The sequence below is a fragment of the Artemia franciscana genome, chromosome 14 (assembly GCF_032884065.1).
Source record: "Artemia franciscana chromosome 14, ASM3288406v1, whole genome shotgun sequence".
In the NCBI taxonomy this organism is placed as follows: Eukaryota; Metazoa; Arthropoda; class Branchiopoda; order Anostraca; family Artemiidae; genus Artemia; species Artemia franciscana.
The window spans coordinates 22,274,127-22,292,062 of record NC_088876.1 but is presented as its reverse complement, the minus strand read 5'-3'; the positions used below and the strand labels follow the sequence as shown (position 1 = coordinate 22,292,062).

Below are 17,936 nucleotides of genomic sequence, written 5' to 3'. Positions count from 1 at the left end.
TATATATATATATATATATATATATATATATATATATATATATATATATATGTATAACATGACGAAAAATAACCGGCAAATCACGTGACAAATATTTAAAAGTCCAGGATTTCACGAGAGTAGATTCACAAGTGTCTCTGGCATGCTTATCTGTTCTATGTAATTATAATTAGTGCAGCCTAGACTTTAAATATTACGGTCAAGAAGTTGAATCTCAAATGCCGAAATAAAGCTGATTTGATAATTAAAAAAGTGTAGCAAAAAATAATCCTTTATTGTCCCCAATTTTGCTTATTTATTATTTATTATTTTGTCTTCGGGTGTTCGAGATACTAAACTGTTTGTGATAGCCTAACAAACTGATACTAAGGGTGGCCTTTCCCAATAGCGAACGAAACCTTATAAAAATAGTCAGACCTGTGGAAAAATATATACAACAAAAGAATTTTGTATTCTAATTTACAATATGTAAAATTTATTAAGTGGAAATATACCGATCAAAAGTTTTTAGCATAGATAAATTTGCATAATTTCAGAAAAATGGTAAATGTGTCCTTCATAAGTGGTCAGATTACAAACTTGTTTTTGCAAGTCAAAGGACAGGCCAGAAGAGTGAGTTGAAGATAAGTTGTTTTTCATGTAAATATTTAATTGTAGTTCATTGTTTAGTTGTAGTTACTTAATAAGAGAAACGAAGAAAAGATACATGGATAAAATTATCTCCTCAAATTCTAAACGTCCAAGAGCCCTGTAGCAGAGTTTTCATGTCCAAACTAAGAAAATGTTAATTTTCATGTTTTGTAATCCCGTTACTACAAAATTCAAGGCTGTTATTTTAATAGGAAACCTTAAAATATAGAAAACTCATCTCCAGAAGTAGTATGACACATGTAGCCCCCAGTACAAGGGTGCCCAAAACCATGAAAAAATACTCATTTCATATATATATATATATATATATATATATATATATATATATATATATATATATATATATATATATATATATATATATATATATATATATAATATATATATAATATGTATATATAAACATTGAAGGATCCCACAATTGTGGGATCTGAGAGACATTGCGTTTTTCATACAAAACCATATTCTACGCCCAATTTTAATATCACTTTTGGAACTGACTTCCATTTGGAAAAATTAGGTATTTATTTAATTTGAATAAGAAACTGAATATATTTGAGGTCATTGCAGTTTGTCCAGAAATATGATATATATATATATATATATATATATATATATATATATATATATATATATATATATATATATATATATATATATATATATATACTATAAAACACAAAATATGGCAAAGGGCTACTTAAGTTTTTTACCGCTGACATAAATTATCAAATTATAATTCCAATTACGCGTTTTCAAATATGCTTGTTTTATTTTAATTTCAATAAGCTATTTTATATCTAAACCCTTTAAGTAAGCTTAGGTTAAGCTACTTACAAACTGGCAAATGCTCTACCACTTCAAATTGAGTACTAAATCTCTTGGTATGACAGAACCAACACTGTTTCAACATTTTTCTATTTCTAAGCTAACATAGTCTATAAACTTATTTTATGATCACTTAACAAAAATGCTAATAAGTGAAATTGTACGTAGTGGCACGTTTTGGCTTTTACTTGCATTTTCTGTGATTAAAACAAACTTCTTAGATATTATATAAATAGAATAAGAAAGTAATTTGAATTTTCGTATGCGTTTCATTTAATTCTTATACTTTTTTATTACCTATTAAACATATAATAATCTTTGTTCATTAAATTTTTGTAAATTAATATAATTTTATATAATTATGATAATATAAGTACGACATTAGCATTTTAACGATATGTCATAAATTGTACAAAATATGAAACTTAAGGGATATATACATTTGTTACCATGCACCACATAGAAAATTATTGAACTGCAAGTCATGTTTTATGTTTTGGCAGGTTTTACACCAGGGTTTTTGCGATAAATTGTTAAATAAATAGCGAACTAACATTCAGTCGATTAGCCTACTTAAATATCCTTCAAAACCACAAATTAAGCAATATTGTAATTCGACGAAAGGCCCGTTTAGTTCCAAGGTAAATTCACCCATTATTTCAATTGTACACTGTTGATGGATAGGCCAGTTCCACTGAGATTGCATTGAGAACCCCTTAGTATGGAAAATTGATGAAAATACAAGATATGATCGCCCATTTGAGCAAAAACACACTATGTAAACAAATTACAAATTCTTGAAATCAGAGTCATAAAGCATTTTCAGCTTTAAGTATATGAATAGCTGAAAAAAGACGCTTGGTTATGAGCTGCTTCCAACTCCTCCTATTCTTAAATTTGCAAATATAAGCATGTTGCACCTCTTTTAGCTTACTACCTTTCGGAGATCCTTAGGGTAATGGTGCGTATACTCTATCTCCAGCCCTTGAGCTCGCAAGGATGTTAGATCTGTGCACCTCAACATGCACCCAGCATGTTGCACCTCTTTTAGCTTACTACCCTTCGGAGACCCTTAGGGTAATGGTGCGTATACTCTATCTCCAGCCCTTGAGCTCGCAAGGATGTTAGATCTGTGAGACAATTTGCTCAACAATGCTTATACTCCTACTCTGATGTCCTTTCACAACTCCTGTCTTCAACCTCCTTTGGTCAACAGTGTGTACACTTTTTCTCAGAGTTCTTTTGATCAAAAGTGCAGAAGCTCCGTCTCTGACGCTTTTTGGGCAAAATTGCGTATTCTACGCTATCAGGCTTACTCTTAGAATATATGTTAGGAAAGTTTTTCAAGTAAAATAAACTGATTAGCTTTTCTTTTAAGCGGAACTGCAAAGCACTATCACAAGAAAACTGTATTTCTTGATAATTGGAAAATTCAGTCTAAATACAAAATTCTTCTTCGAGTCGACTGATAGGCTCAGGACAGTGTCTTAGCATAAAATATGGTGGTATTTTGTGTTTCAAGCATAGTATTGACCTAATACTGAGGTTTAACCTTCCAAATGACAAATAAAGAAGATACATCATGCCCTTGGCCGACTTTTAGGTTGCCTCTATTTTGCAAACGCTGATTATCTCGAAATTCATTGGACCAAGCTACCATTTGGATACCATGATGAATTTTGATTTTTTGTAAGAATCTTAATACCCAAGCACTTCTCGTAGCAGAGACTATCCATTCAAGGGTATTCCTGATATCTGACTTTATTTGACCAATAGCTAGTCATTTGGATTCGTCCAGTTGGTATCCCCGAGTTTCTAAAGACATGGATATCTTTTATTCGAAAAATAAATTAATTCCCAAAATTCATTTGTTTATTATAATTGGAAGACGATAGTTCCCCATAGCCTGAAGTAATTTTTTTTCACTATGCGCTGTTCCCTGAATTTAGCAATAAAAAATAAGCAAGTGTAGAATAAAACTCAAATTTTTTAGGAGTCGCCCAGTCCTCCAGAACAAAAAAAAATTTTGTAAAAGTTTTGAGGTGGCAGCTACTTGGAACTAACAAGTCCAGCCGTCCCATAATATAACCTCCAGTCAATATAGCATGCATTGAAACAATATTTGTTGGATCTTATTGCGAAGTACGACATACTGGCACAATACATTTTAAGCTTGAACGATTTTACTTCGCATATAGTGTGTTGTAGCAACCTAAAATATCAGAATGGATTGGCTAGGTCGTGTAATAGTTTTTTTTTTTTTTAGCTAGTGAGGCCTCTTGAATGATGCTTTCAAAGCTCGGGTTTTATTGATCTCTATAGAATTTTAGCATCTGCGAAATTGCTTTGATTGCAGGCAATTTCGCAAAATGTAGACAAGGGTTACGAAAAAGCATTTATGGCCCACACAATCTGCGAAATCGAAAACAGTCCAATTTGTTGATTGCGCCTATTTATTTTCAATCCCGGAATTAAGTCTCGAGCTGTGGAACCTTAAGCTGAGAGTAATGAATGGACCTACAATTATGTGGCTAAGATATCCGAAGAAAAACACTTTTTTCGAATGAAAATAATGTTTGGAATGTCATAAAATCTTCCAATTAAAATAACTAAATATGAAAATATAATAATCTTTCCCACGGCTTTCCATGCCTATGGATAGCCCTTTCAACAGTTTATTCAAACATACAGACGGGGCTGAGATAATTGAGACTGGATTTTATATATTTTTCAGAATTTTTATTTAATTATTTTAGTTTTTATTCAGTGGTTGCATATTGACCTCAGGAACTTTTTTTAATTTTTTTTTTTTTTAATTTAAATGCCAATCGACTGCATACTTCGTGTTAATCTTTTGACATAACGTTCCAAAAACATATTTTTCAAACATTTCGTGTTAAAAAACTGTAAGTAAGGAGCGATTCGGCTCAATAGCAACCAAAACTCTAAAAACAGAATTTTGATATCAATAGATACATCAAAAGAATGAGCTTATTACGCTGATTTCAAATATATAAGATCTGTCAAGTCTAGTGTTATCCTTCAAACTTTACGAGCCTAAGAAAATTTGCCTGATTTTTGAAATACGGGCGAAAATCCTCTAAAATTCAAGGAATCTCTATAAAAATCACACCGTCAGATTCAACGTACACGAGAATCATACTGTAGAAGTTTCAATCTCCTATATACAAAAATACGGAATTTTAATGTTTTCCAGAAGACAGATCAGGGATGCCTTTTTTTGTTTTGTTTTTTCCCAGGGGTGATCGTATTAAATTAATGATTCTAAAAGATTGGCAGATGGCGCATTTGAACGCAAATTAAAAGTTCTAGTGCCCTTTTTAAGAAACAAAAAAAAATTGGAGGGCAACTGATCCCCCTCCCATGCCCATTTATTGCCCAAAGCTATCTGGACAAAATTTTGAGAATGCCATTTTGTTCAGTATAGTTGAAAGATCAAATATCTGCGTCTTTAGAGGTAAAATGACCCCCACAATCCGTAGGGAGAGGCCAGTAAGTTATGGAATTTTCCCGTTGTTTACGTATAGTATTTGCTATTGAGAAGTATACATACATTTTCAGGGGACATTTTGTGATAAGGGTGGATTCTCATTGGGAGAATCATGATGGGGAGGGAAGTTTCCAGAGGGGGGGGGAATTTCGAGGAAAATCTGACACTGGGGAGATTGGACAGAACTCCTATGCAAAATTCTTGTTAATTGTCTTACATTATCCTTTCAAATTCAATTTTGCAAGTGGAGATGTTCCGGGGGAATTATCCGGGGGCTATTTTTCGCGAATTTTGATACGTGGGATACTTCTGGAGGGATCGAGAAAGTGATTAGGGATTAAAGTCTTTTTCAATGAAAATATGCTAACAATAATTCTTCAGGCTGAATCATCCGCAAGAAATTTTACGGGGAGAGATGATTTTTAGCGAGGATGGAACTACCTGGAAGGAACTTGACAGGGGGTGTAATTCACTTTGGATGAAATTTTCACGGAGGAGTATCTTGTGATGTGGGTATATCTAATGGAGAGATTTACCTACATCATGTTAAAAAAATAACAGGAATTAAGTAAAAACATGTTTTTCTTAACTGAAAGTAAGCAGTAACGTGAAAAATCACAACGAACAGAATACCGTATATGAAGGATTGCCTTTTCTCAATACCTTGCTCTTTATGTTGAGTTTGACTGTTTGTCCTAATTTTTAAGAACGGATACTGAAACACACGGACCGTTTAACTAGAACAGGGAACTTTTTTTTAAAGTGCTAATAGCTTTAGTGTAAAGAGCAAGGTATTAAGGAGGGGGCAGCCCTTCATATACGGAATAATTTCTGCTCGTTTTGAGTTTTAATGTTGCTCCTTACTTTCAGTCAAAAAAATATACGTTTTTATTTAATTATAAAAGATAAGGGTTTTGACAGGCAAACAGGATATTAGCAAGAGATAAAGGGATTTAAACCATAATTCTTTCCAGATAAATGTAAAGTATGACCTTGTAATTTTTTATTTTTCTTTTGTATGAACAGTAAACTGTACGAAAAGTGTCGTTCAATCCCGTTTTCTAGGGCAATAATAAGAGAAAGATTAAGATGGCTTGGGCACATGCCGTGGATGAAGGATAAAAGATTGACAAAGATTGCCTTTTTGGCCAACCGTGCAGGGCTAATCGGAAAGCAGGTCGTCCGCGGTTGAGGTGTTTGGATATTGTTAAGAAAGATTTAAGGGAAAGGGGAACTTCTTGGGAGGGTTTAAAGAGGGAGGCTTTGAATAAATTAGGATGGAGTCGAAGCGTGCGTAGCTGTTGGTCTTAGGTGGCTTGTTGCTGCAGTGAGTTGTTAGTAGTAGTAGTAATATGACGAAGGATGGCATCTAGTTTAGCTCTGTACATTAAAGTTTTTAGCATTGGGATTTCCAAAAAAAATCTTAAAATGCAAGAAATATTAAAGTCAGCTGCTATTTGCAATCGATATTTGTCAATCTTTATCCGGAACATGTGAACCGACACATCTGTTGTGCAAATATCAAACAAATGTTTATAAGCCCTCAAAATAATCTCATTATCAAAGCACTGTGGTGAAAAGTTATACTTTTTATCCCATAGCTCTTATGTCCGACAATTCACTGTTGAAACTTTAAGGTAAAAAACGAAAGGAAAAAGTGAATCTTAAGTGTCTAGAACGAAAGTTTTAAGGTTGGGTTAGTCTGATAAATAGAACAATTTCTATTAGTTTTAAGCTTCTACGTTATTATTGACGGTAATAAAATGTTTATTTTATTTATGTAGTTTAATATATTTTTGGGCTATCTAAAACGTTAGGCGACTGACTCTTCACCAAACCCTCTCTCACTCATTACCCTAAATTTTCTTTTTATCTTCTTAGAAGGGTCTGAAATCTCGTAAAGCAGCAAATTCTAACATTTCCGTAAAGCTAACATCGGGAGGAGACGGTGGCGGACAAATTGTTTTGCTTTGTGGGCTTGGATGCCCTTCCCCATTTAGATCGGTGCAGTCATGCACATAAACTGGATCATTCACTTTATATTCAATATTTTTATGCTAAATTTCATAATATTTTCACAAAAAAACGGGAGCTTTCGGATTTTCAGCACACATGTTGCAGTCTAGTTCCAGAACCCTAACATACTTAACAAAAATGAAGGTAGTTTAGAGGGTGGATTATACTAAAAAATTAATGTAAGCGATATTTTGAGGAAATTTGGAAATTTTTGGATCGAGAATAAATGTTTGACCTCCCTCCCTTCCACAGAAAGATATCTATTGACCCCCTTTCAATACTGGCGTGTAGCCTAAATCTATTTCATCAAAAAACATTGATGAAAGATATCGCACCTTAGCTTCATAAAACTAAATTGTTTATTATGTATTAACTGATACTGAAAAAGTAGTTTCTGGAACCTTGAACAACCGTCGTTGGGGTAGTCATTGTGGAGCAGTTAATTTAAGAGTAGCAGTTGAAGAAGTAATCATGGTATGAGCTCTTATTGCAATAGTAGTCGCGGTCATAATTACGTTGGGAAAATTCAAATACTATTTGTGAAAATATGTGCTTACCAAGCTTTGGCTTTGATTTAAATATTTTAAGACGAGCATCCGATTTATATAAGAAATGTTCATAAATACTAACTAGGTCTACCCACTTTGGTGCGAATCAAAACTAATATGTGACATATGTAGGCTACTTACCACGTTTTGCTGTAAGACCTCTACCTCATATTATCCCTCGGATACGTAGTCAATAAGCTCAGGAATACTTAGATACGGACACCGAACAAAACAAAAATTTGTTTGTGAAATTTTCAATTAGTGAGTTTTAATTTTAGAGTTTTACATTGCATTATTAGCCTCAGATTTATGATCATTAAGCCAAGAAATGGTTAAATACCAGCTTTGGTGGAAATCAAACTCTATAAAATATATAGTTACTGTGCTTGTAAGTGAATAATCAAACCGACTTTGTCCAATGTATAATTAGCGGCTTTCGATTTTGAACGCTCACACTTCGTTCTTTAGGATTATCAAGATCGTCAGTCAAAAATTCTTGCAAAACTCAGATTTGAACAACAAATTATATGGCCACTCTGTCAAAGCATGCATTATGAAACCCTTGTATGAATCATTTGGTTGGAGGAAAACCAAATCAAATAATACTCAGAAGCCATACAATTCTTTTAACTCAGTTACGTTGTGTTGACAATGTAGAAAGTTGCTTAATGCTTAATAATTTAACCATTGTTTAAGATTTAATCTATAATTTGAAACATGCCCTGTAAAAAGATTTACAGAGCAAGTAATTTTATGCCCGTTTTAAAGGCAAAATGTCTCATTAAATTGTATAAGTAAATTTTGAAGTTTAAAACTGACCAAACATTAATTGGTCAAATATAAAGTGAACAACTTTCCGCAGAGTTCTTTAACTGCAGCTTATAATTAGCAAGAATGGCAAAAATGAAGTTATCAGTTATTACTACTGTTCTTATTGGTTTGTTAAAAACTCAAAGTAAAATTAAAGCTTGCAACATAAAAGTTATAACCAGGACCGTGGCAGAATTTAACCACAGACCATGTAAGTTGTCACGAAGCGTACGATGGATTTCACACGGTTCAGCGTGTAAAATACATATGCTATATGAGGATAGTCATTCAGATACACATCAATTTTTTCAGGGGCGGGGAAGAGGCAAGGTAGTTAAAGCAACACTTTAAGACCATCCATGTGATTACTTTAAAAAACTACTAAATAAACATGAGATTTTTAGGAGAGTGACATTTGGAAGGGGGTATCGTGTTTTTATTCAGGCTTTTAGTTTTTTTTTAAATGCTGTATTTAGTTTTAAATGGTGTCTATAAAAAGGTATACTTAAATGCCAATTTTTACCTTCTCCCTTCAGTTATGAGATCAAGCATAATCAATTATTCATTCATAGGACCATAAAAGGAAGACGCTTGTGTAGTTTTATCCAATTAGCAGAAATGTTTTACTAAACATGCTTTGAATTTCAGGATCTTTCAAATGCTGACTAAATAGTTTTATGACACTCTCTAGAGGCCAATATTTGCAGTTGCATTTTCTTTGAAATACTTAAAAGGTCAATATCTTGCTTTCGAATGTCATCCGTAATTTTCTCTTGATAACCAGAGTTTTCCAAGTAAAGTTTTTATAGTTCCTTTGGAAGCATTACTCGAAACTCCAAACAGAATTATGAGCTTGACACTCACTTAAAGTTTCTTCGAGGGAAACCCAGAATCTCCAGAAAAACTTGTGTAATTTGGAGGGTTTCATCATCTTTTGGAAATTATAAGAAAGTCAGTTGTGAGTTCGAACTTCGTCTTGAAGTGTTTTCAACATAAATTGCTTTGCGTGAAGCTTTAACTTCAAATTACTTTTTTAAGGTAAGACAAAGCCTTAATCCGTGCATTTTAGCCAAGCTTTGAATGCTTAGAATAATAAATCAAGCGTTTTAGCTATTAGTATTCTTCATTATTCGCAGAACTATTGCATCTCTAGCTGGTTAAAAATGTTTAAAGCTAACAAGAAATAAGTATTAGAAAATTAAAGGTTAATTACACAAGGTAAATTATCATTATCTCCACAAATCTCTTTCATAGGATAATTGATAATCTTAAAGCCACAATATTCAGCGTGGAGTGCAAGCCCCACCGATGGGGCATGGTAACATTTTGATGGGTCCTTTGCAGGACGTGCACCCTTCGGCTGACTGTACTTCGGAGCCCTAATCATTTTAATGGTGGGCTGATCATCAAGATCAGTTATACCCAGAAAATAGGGGGAAACACCCCACAAAAGTCATACAATCTTAACAAAAATCACACCGTCAGATTCAGCGTATCAGAGAACTTTATTGCAGAAGTTTCAAGCTCCTATCAACGAAAATGTGGAATTTCGAATTTTTTGCCAGAAGACAGATCACGGATGCGTGTTTATTTGTTTGTTCTTTTACCCAGAGGTGATCGTATCGACTGAGTGGTCCTAGAATGTCGCGAGAGGGCTCATTCTAACGGAAATTAAAAGTTCTAGTGACCTTTTCAAGTGACCGAAAAATTGGAGGACACCTAGGCCCCCTCCAACGCTCATTTTTTCTCAAAAGTCACCGGATCAAAATTCTGAGATAGCCATTTTATTCACTATAGTCGAAAAACCTAATAACTATGTCTTTAGGGACGACTTACTCCCCCGCAGTTCCAGTGGGAAGGGCTGCAAGTTACAAACTTTGACCTGTGTTTACATATAGTAATGGTTACTGGGAAGTGTACAGGCGGTTTCATGGGGATTTTTTTTTTGTTTAGGAGGGAGAGTTGTGGGGGGAGATTACGTGGGAGGATATTTCCATGGAGAAAATTCTCACAGGGGGAAGAGAATTTCAATGAAGGGGGCGCAGGATTTTCTAGCCTTATTTGAAAAGCAATGAAAAAGATAAATATGAAAATTTTTTCTACTGAAAGTAAGGAGCAGCATTAAAACTTAAAAAGAACAAAAATTATTACGCATATGAGGGGTTTACCTCCTCGCTACCTTCTCGTTATACCTAACTCTTTACGCTAACGTATTTTTAGTAATTTCAACTATTTATTCTACGGCCTTTGTGATTCAGAGGTCATTCTTAAGGAATTGGGACAAAATCTAAGCTTTAGTGTAAAGAGCGAGGTATCGACGAGGGTTGAACCCCCTCATATACGTAATAAAAATATACGATTATAGAAGGTCGTTACGCAAGTTAATTCGTAAGTTACGTATATTTTTTACCAATGAAAACGTTTGTAAAAAATTAAAAGTTCTAGCTGCTATTTAAGTAAACAAAAACTTGGAGAGCAACTAATCCTCCTCCCTTGCTCCTTTTTTCTCAAAATCTTCCGATTAATTGCAAATAATGAATATGCAAATTTCGTTTTAATTATTTACGTGCGGAGAGCCAAGATCAAAACATACATTACTTAAGAAACGCCTAGAAATTAAATAAAAAAACAAGTTTTTTTTTTTTAAATGAAAGTAAGGAGTAAAATTAAAACTTAGACTCCGTATATGAAAGGAGCTTTTCCTCCTCAACACCCCGCTCTTTACGGTAAAGTGTCTTGCTGTTTTAAAAATGGAGTTAAGAGAAAGAGTCAAACTTCAGCGTAAAAAGCTGGGCGTTGAGGAGGAAAAGCCCCTTTCATATACGGAGTAATTTCTGTTCGTTTTAAGTTTTAATGTTGCTCCTTACTTTCATTTAAAAACTTGTTTTTTAATTTAATTTCATAAAAGAGCGCTTCGAAAGCTGTGGCTTTAACAGCGTAAAGTTGAAACTTTCAGAGACAGCTTTGTTGTTGGGATGGGAGACATTTAAATTATGTAATGGAAGGAGGGGACAAACAAATTCTATCCTATCCTCATAAGAGAGTATGTCCTAAGGTGATTCTTTTTTTTTCTTTTTCATCTCTGTTGTCTGACCCGCTTCGCTGCTAGTAATGATATAGCAAAACCTTCTTCGTAAATAAATGTTTTGGTCGAAGTGATTAAGATCGTAATTATCTAGAATTCCAGGTCCATGTTAGAAACAACGCCCGAGTAATAATTGCGGTAGTACGTTATGATATATATATATACTAAAGTATCATTAATATTAACATACCCTGCTATCAAACAGTTTGTGGTAACGAACTGTAGTAAGGAGCGACCCGGCTCAATAGTAACCAAAACTCTAAAAAATTGAAATTCAATAAAAAAATGATATCAATAGCTACATCAAAAGAATCGTATTTTATTGCTGATTTTAAATATATAAGTTTCATCAAGTTTAGTCTTACCCATCAAAAGTTACGAGCCTGAGAAAATTTGCCTTACTTAGGAAAATAGGGGGAAACACCCCCTAAAAGTTGTAGGATCTTAACGAAAATGACACCATCAGGTTCAGCGTATCAGAGAACCCTACTGTAGAAGTTTCAAGCTCCTATCTAAAAAAATGTGGAATTTTGTATTTTTTGCCAGAAGACAAATCACGGGTGCGTGTTTATTTGTTTGTTCGTTTTTGTTTTTTTTTCTTTTCCCCAGGGGTCATCGTATCGACCAAGTGGTCCTAGAATGTCACAAGAGGGCTCATTCTAACGGAAATGAAAAGTTCTAGTGCCCTTTTAAAGTGACCAAAAAATTGGAGGCCATCTAGGCCCCCTCCCACGCTCATTTTTTCCCAAAGTCAACGGATCAAAATTTTGAGATAGCCATTTTGTTCAGCATAGTCAAAAACCATAATAACTATGTCTTTGGGGATGACTTACTCCTCCACAATCCCTGGGGGAGGGGCTGCAAGTTACAAACTTTGACCAGTGTTTACATATAGTAATGGTTATTGGGAAGCGTACAGACGTTTTCAGGGGGGTTTTATTTTGTTTGGGGGTGGGGCTGAGGAGAGGAGGCTATGTTGGAGGATCTTTCCTTGGAGGAAACTGTCATGGGGGAAGAAAAAATTCAATGACAAGGGCGCAGGATTCTCTAGCATTACTATAAGAAAACAATGAAAAATAAACATGAAAACGTTTTTTCAAATGAAAGGAAGAAGTAGCATTGAAACTTAAAACGAACAGAGATTATTACGCATATGAGGGGTTCTAAAAATACTTTAGCATAAAGAGCGAGGTATTTAGGAGGAGATAAATACCTTGCTCTTTATGCTAAAGTATTTTTAGTAATTTCAACTATTTATTCTACGGCATTTCTGATTCAGGGGTCATTCTTAAAGAATTGGGACAAAACTTAGGATTTAGTGTAAAGAGCGAGGTATTAACGAGGGTACAAACCCCCTCGTATACTTAGTAAAAATATAAGGTTATGAAATTTTGTTACGTAAGTTAATTCTTAAGTTACGTATATTTTTTACTAATAAAAACGTTCGTTAAAAATTAAAAGTTCTATTTGCCTTTTTAAGTAACCGAAAAATTGGAGGGCAACTAGGCCTCCTTCTCCACCCCTTATTTCTCAATATCATCTGATCAAAACTAAGAGAAAGCCATTTAGCGAAAAAAAAGAATTAATATACAAATTTCATTTTAATAATTTATGTGCGGAGAGCCAAAACCAAACATTTATTAATTCAAAAACGTTCAGAAATTAAATAAAAAAAAACTAATTTTTTTAGCTGAAAGTAAGGAGCGACATTAAAACTTAAAACGAACAGAAATTAATCAGTATATGAAATGAGTTGTCCCCTCCGCAATCCCTCGCTCTTTACGCTAAAGTTTGACCCTTTGCCACAATTCTAATTTTTAAAACAATTAAAAGCTTTAGCGTAAAGAGCGAGGGATTGCGGAGGGGACAACTCATTTCATATACGGATTAATTTCTGTTCGTTTTAAGTTTTAATGTCGCTCCTTACTTTCAGCTAAAAAAGTTAGTTTTTTTTATTTAATTTGAAAAAAGTTCATTAGATACAGGAGGCTAAAGCTTCGCATAGGGTTTAGATACCATCAGTTTACTCAGGTTTTGAGAGATGAGTGGAAAACTATGGAAAATGGCAGTTGAAAGAATTTTAAAGAATATAAACGGTTTTGTTCTTATGAAATCATGCAAGTCCTAAGAGATGTGTCTCTAGGCTCCTCTTTTTGAATGGTTTCAATTTTATCAATATTTTTCATAGTGTCTCAAAGTGTAAATAAACTTTACCGGTATTTTTCCTATTATTGCTGCTTGGGCAATTCAAAAAATACTAAATAAAAAAAACATGTTTTTTTAAAACTGAAAGGAAGGAAAAATATTAAAACTGAAACCGAACAGAAATTACTCCGTGTGCTGTTCCCTTCTCAACACCCACTCTTTACACTAAAGTTTGACTCTTTATCTCAATTCTACTTTATTAAATAGTAAAAAACTTTAGCGTAAAGAGCGGGGTGTTGAGAAGAGAACAGCCCCTTTTACACACGGAATAATTTCTGTTCGTTTTAAGTTTTAATGTCGCTCTTTACTTTCAATTAAAAAAACTAGTTTTTTTTTGTTTAATTTCTGAACGTTTTTAAATGAATATATGTTTGATTTTGGCTCTCCGTCCATAAACTATTAAAATGAAATTTGCATATTAATTCTTGTTTTTGCTAAATGGCTTACTCTTAGTTTTGATTAGACGAAAAATGAAAAGTTGTGTTAATAAATGAAGTTTTATTAAAATCTGGCCTATAAAATTGTTGGGAGGGGGGTTACTAATCAAAACCTTACCCAGGGCGCAATGGAGGCCAGAACCGCCACTAATCACTTGGTTTTTTCTTAATATTAAATTAAGTAACAAATCTTTTCAGCTGAAAGCAAGGAGCAACATTAAACCTTAAAACGAACAAAAATATTTCGTGAATGAGGAGGGGGGTTTCCCCTCATCAATCCCTCGGTCTTTAAGATAAAGTTTTTTTTTGCTTTAAAAACCTTCTTATTCCAATGGAACGGGTCTTGTACTTTAGGAGTCGTTCTTAAGTAATTGGGACAAAAGGTCAAACTTTAGCATAAAGAGGAAGAATTGAAGAGGGGGCAGTTGCCTTAACATATGGAGTAATGTCTGTTTGTTTTAAGTTCTACTGTTGCTCCTTACTTTCAGTTGAATTTTTTTTATTATATTTGAACTTTTGATTGTTTTTCAAACAAGGCTGGGAAGCCTGCTTTCCTCATCCGTGAAAAATCTCCCCGCTCACGAAAATTTCCTCCCGCGTAAAATTACCCTCGGAAAATTCCGTACTCACTGATGATCTTCCAGGACCATTGATTCGATACGATCACTCACTGGAAAAAAACAATTACAAAAAAAAAACATAGGACGCATATGTGATCTTTCTTCTTGCAACAAATACAAAATTTCAAACTTTTGAAAATGGACCTTTTGGCAATGCTTCTTAAGGATAGGAAAGTATCCGGGACAATTAGAATTGAAAGGATAAATATGGCTTATTTTGTCACTGGATTATCCTATATGGCTCTGTTTATGCAGAAAGCGGAGTAAAATAATATCTCAAGGGCTACCAGTAAATAGAAATGTGGTAAAAAATCAGCTCAGCTTAGGACATAATTACGGAGAATATAGTAAAATTAAAAGTCATGGGAACCGGGGTGCATTATGTTTGCCTTTTCTGTGACTCTTCTTATGAGGTGCTATGTCGTGTTTTATTGAGATGCAACAAGCTTCCATTTGTCTGAGGATAGCCTTTAGGGACAAAAGAAGATGCGGAGCTTCCATCTATATTAGGGGCGTAGATCCAACATTTCTATCGGGAGGGGGGCTACATACGGAAAGTCAAGAGATATGAGCTATATAATGCATTTTTTCTCCACCTTATTGGGGGGAAACTCCCCCCCCCCCGAAACGATGCCACTGATCTAAATTGCTCTGAACTTCTCATATTAATATTTAATGATTGCACTAGGCTACTTCATAGCAAGGCTAAACTGTGTATCCACCGCATTCATTCTTTTGTTAATCCTATGTATAGTTTATAAATTTACTTTCACTTGCAATGTATGATTGTTCTGCCATCTGTTTTAGTATCAAACAGTTCGTGGTAACGAACTGTAGTAAGGAGCGACCCGGCTCAATAGTAACCAAAACTCTAAAAAATGGAATTTTGATACCAATAGCTACATCAAAAGAATCGCATTTTAATGCTGGTTTTAAATATATAAGTTTTATCAAGTTTAATCTTACCCATCAAAAGTTACGAGCCTGAGAAAATTTGCGTTATTTTAGAAAATAGGGGGAAACGCCCCCTAAAAGTCATAGAATCTTAACAAAAATCACACCATCAGATTCAGCGTATCAGAGAACCCTACTGTAGAAGTTTCGAGCTCCTATCTACAAAAATGTGGAATTTTACATTTTTTGCCAGAAGGCAGATCACGGGTGCGTGTTTATTTGTTTTTTTGTTTTTTTGTTTTTTTTTGTTTTTTTTTCCCAGGGGTGATCGTATCGACCCAGTTGTCCTAGAATGTTGCGAGAGGGCTCATTCTAACGGAAATGAAAAGTTCTAGTGCCCTTTTTAAGTGACCAAAAAAATTGGAGGGCACCTAGGCCCCCTCCCACGCTAATTATTTTCCCAAAGTCAACGGATCAAAATTCTGAGATAGCCATTTTATTCAGCGTAGTCGAAAAACCTTATAACTATGTCTTTGGGGACGGCTTACTCCCCCACAGTCCCCGTGGGAGGGGCAACAAGTTACAAACTTTGACCTGTGCTTACATATAGTAATGGTTATTGGGAAGTATACAGGCGTTTTCAGGAGGATTTTTTTGGTTTGGGGGAGGGGTTGAGAAGAGGGGAATATGCTGGGGGAACTTTCCTTCGAGAATTTGTAGAGGGAGAAGAAAATTTCCATAAAGGGAGAGCAGGATTTACTAGCATTATTTAAAAAAAAAAAAACAATTAAAAAATAAAAGTGAAAAAGCTTTTTCAGCTGGAAGTAAGGAACAGCAATAAAACTTAAAACAAACAGAAATTATTACCCATATGAGGGGCTCACCTCCTTCTAATACCTCGCTCTTTACGCTAAAGTATTTTCGGTAATTTCAACTACTTATTCTACGGCTTTTGTGATTCAGGGGGTCATTCTTAATGAATTGGGATAAAATTTAAGCTTTAGTGTAAAGAGCGAGGTACTGACGATGGGCGAATCCCCTCATATATGTAATAAAAACATGAGAATACAAAAGTTCTTTACGTAAGCTAATTTATAAGTTACGTAAATCTTTTACCAATAAAAAGATTCGTAAAAAATTAAAAGTTCTAGTTGCCTTTTTAATTAACCAAAAAATCGGGGGGCAACTAGGCTTCGTCCCCCGCTCTTTTTTTCTCAAAATCATTCGATCAAAATTATGAGAAAGCCATTGAGCCAAAAAAAAAAATATGCAAATTTCGTTTTGATTATTCCTCTGCGGAGAGCCAAAATCAAAACATGCATTGATTCAAAAACGTTCAGAAATTAAATAAAAAAAAAACAAGTTTTTTCAACTGAAAGTAAGGAGTGACATCAAAACTTAAAACGCACAGAAATTACTTCGTATATGAAAGAGGCTGCTTCCTCATCAACGCCCCGCTCTTTACGCTAAAGTTTTTACTGTTTTAGAAAGAAGAATTGAGAGAAAGAGTCAAACTTTAGCGTAAAGAGCGGGGCGTTGATGAGGAAGCAGCCTCTTTCATATACGAAGTAATTTCTGTGCGTTTTAAGTTTTGATGTCACTCCTTACTTTTAGTTGAAAAAACTTGTTTATTTTATTTAATTACACATAAGCATTCAATGTATATGGCTAAAGCGCTTTAAAATATAACGCTGATATTATCAGCACTATCAAACAGTTCGTGGTAACGAACTGTAGTAAGGAGCGACCCGGCTCAATAGTAACCGAAAATCTAAAAAATGGAATTTTCATACCAATAGTTATATCAAAAGAATTGCATTTTAAAGCTGATTTTAAATATAAGTTTCCTCAAGATCAGGTATGCCCATCAAAATTTACGAGCCTGAGAAAATTTGCCTCATTTTAGAAAATAGGGGGAAAACCCCCTAAAAGACATACAATCTTAACGAAAATCACACCATCAGATTCAGCGTATCAGAGAACCTTATTGTAGAGGTTTCAGGCTCCTATTTACAAAAATGTGGAATTTCGTATTTTTTGCCAGAAGACAGATCACGGATGCGTGTTAATTTGTTTTTTTGTTTGTTTTTTTTTCCAGGGGTGATCGTATCGGCTCATTGGTCCTAGAATGTCGCGAGAGGGCTTATTCTAACGGAAATTAAAAGTTCTAGTGCCCTTTTAAAGTGACAAAAAAAATTGGAGGGCCCCTAGGCCCACTCCCACGCTCATTTTTCCCAAAAATCGCCGGATCAAAACTCTGAGATAGCCATTTTATTCACCATAGTCAAAAAACTTAATAACTATGTCTTTAAAGACGACTTACACCCCCGC

The 17,936-nt window shown here is 34.3% G+C and overlaps 1 long non-coding RNA gene across 8 annotated transcripts in view; it reads right to left on the bottom strand.

Annotated features, from left to right (window-relative positions):
• LOC136035459 (uncharacterized) overlaps positions 1–17,936 on the bottom strand; it is a 127,978-nt gene that overhangs the window by 105,170 nt on the left and 4,872 nt on the right. For 5 of the 8 annotated variants that reach the window (XR_010619436.1, XR_010619438.1, XR_010619434.1 and 2 more), the window contains exon 1: positions 1,489–9,685. The exons of 1 other annotated variant lie outside the window; for it this stretch is intronic. This is a non-coding gene — a long non-coding RNA (uncharacterized LOC136035459). Of the gene's footprint in view, positions 1–1,488; positions 9,686–17,936 lie in introns of those variants that run through there. 2 more of the 8 variants (XR_010619435.1, XR_010619440.1) reach the window with 2 other exon arrangements.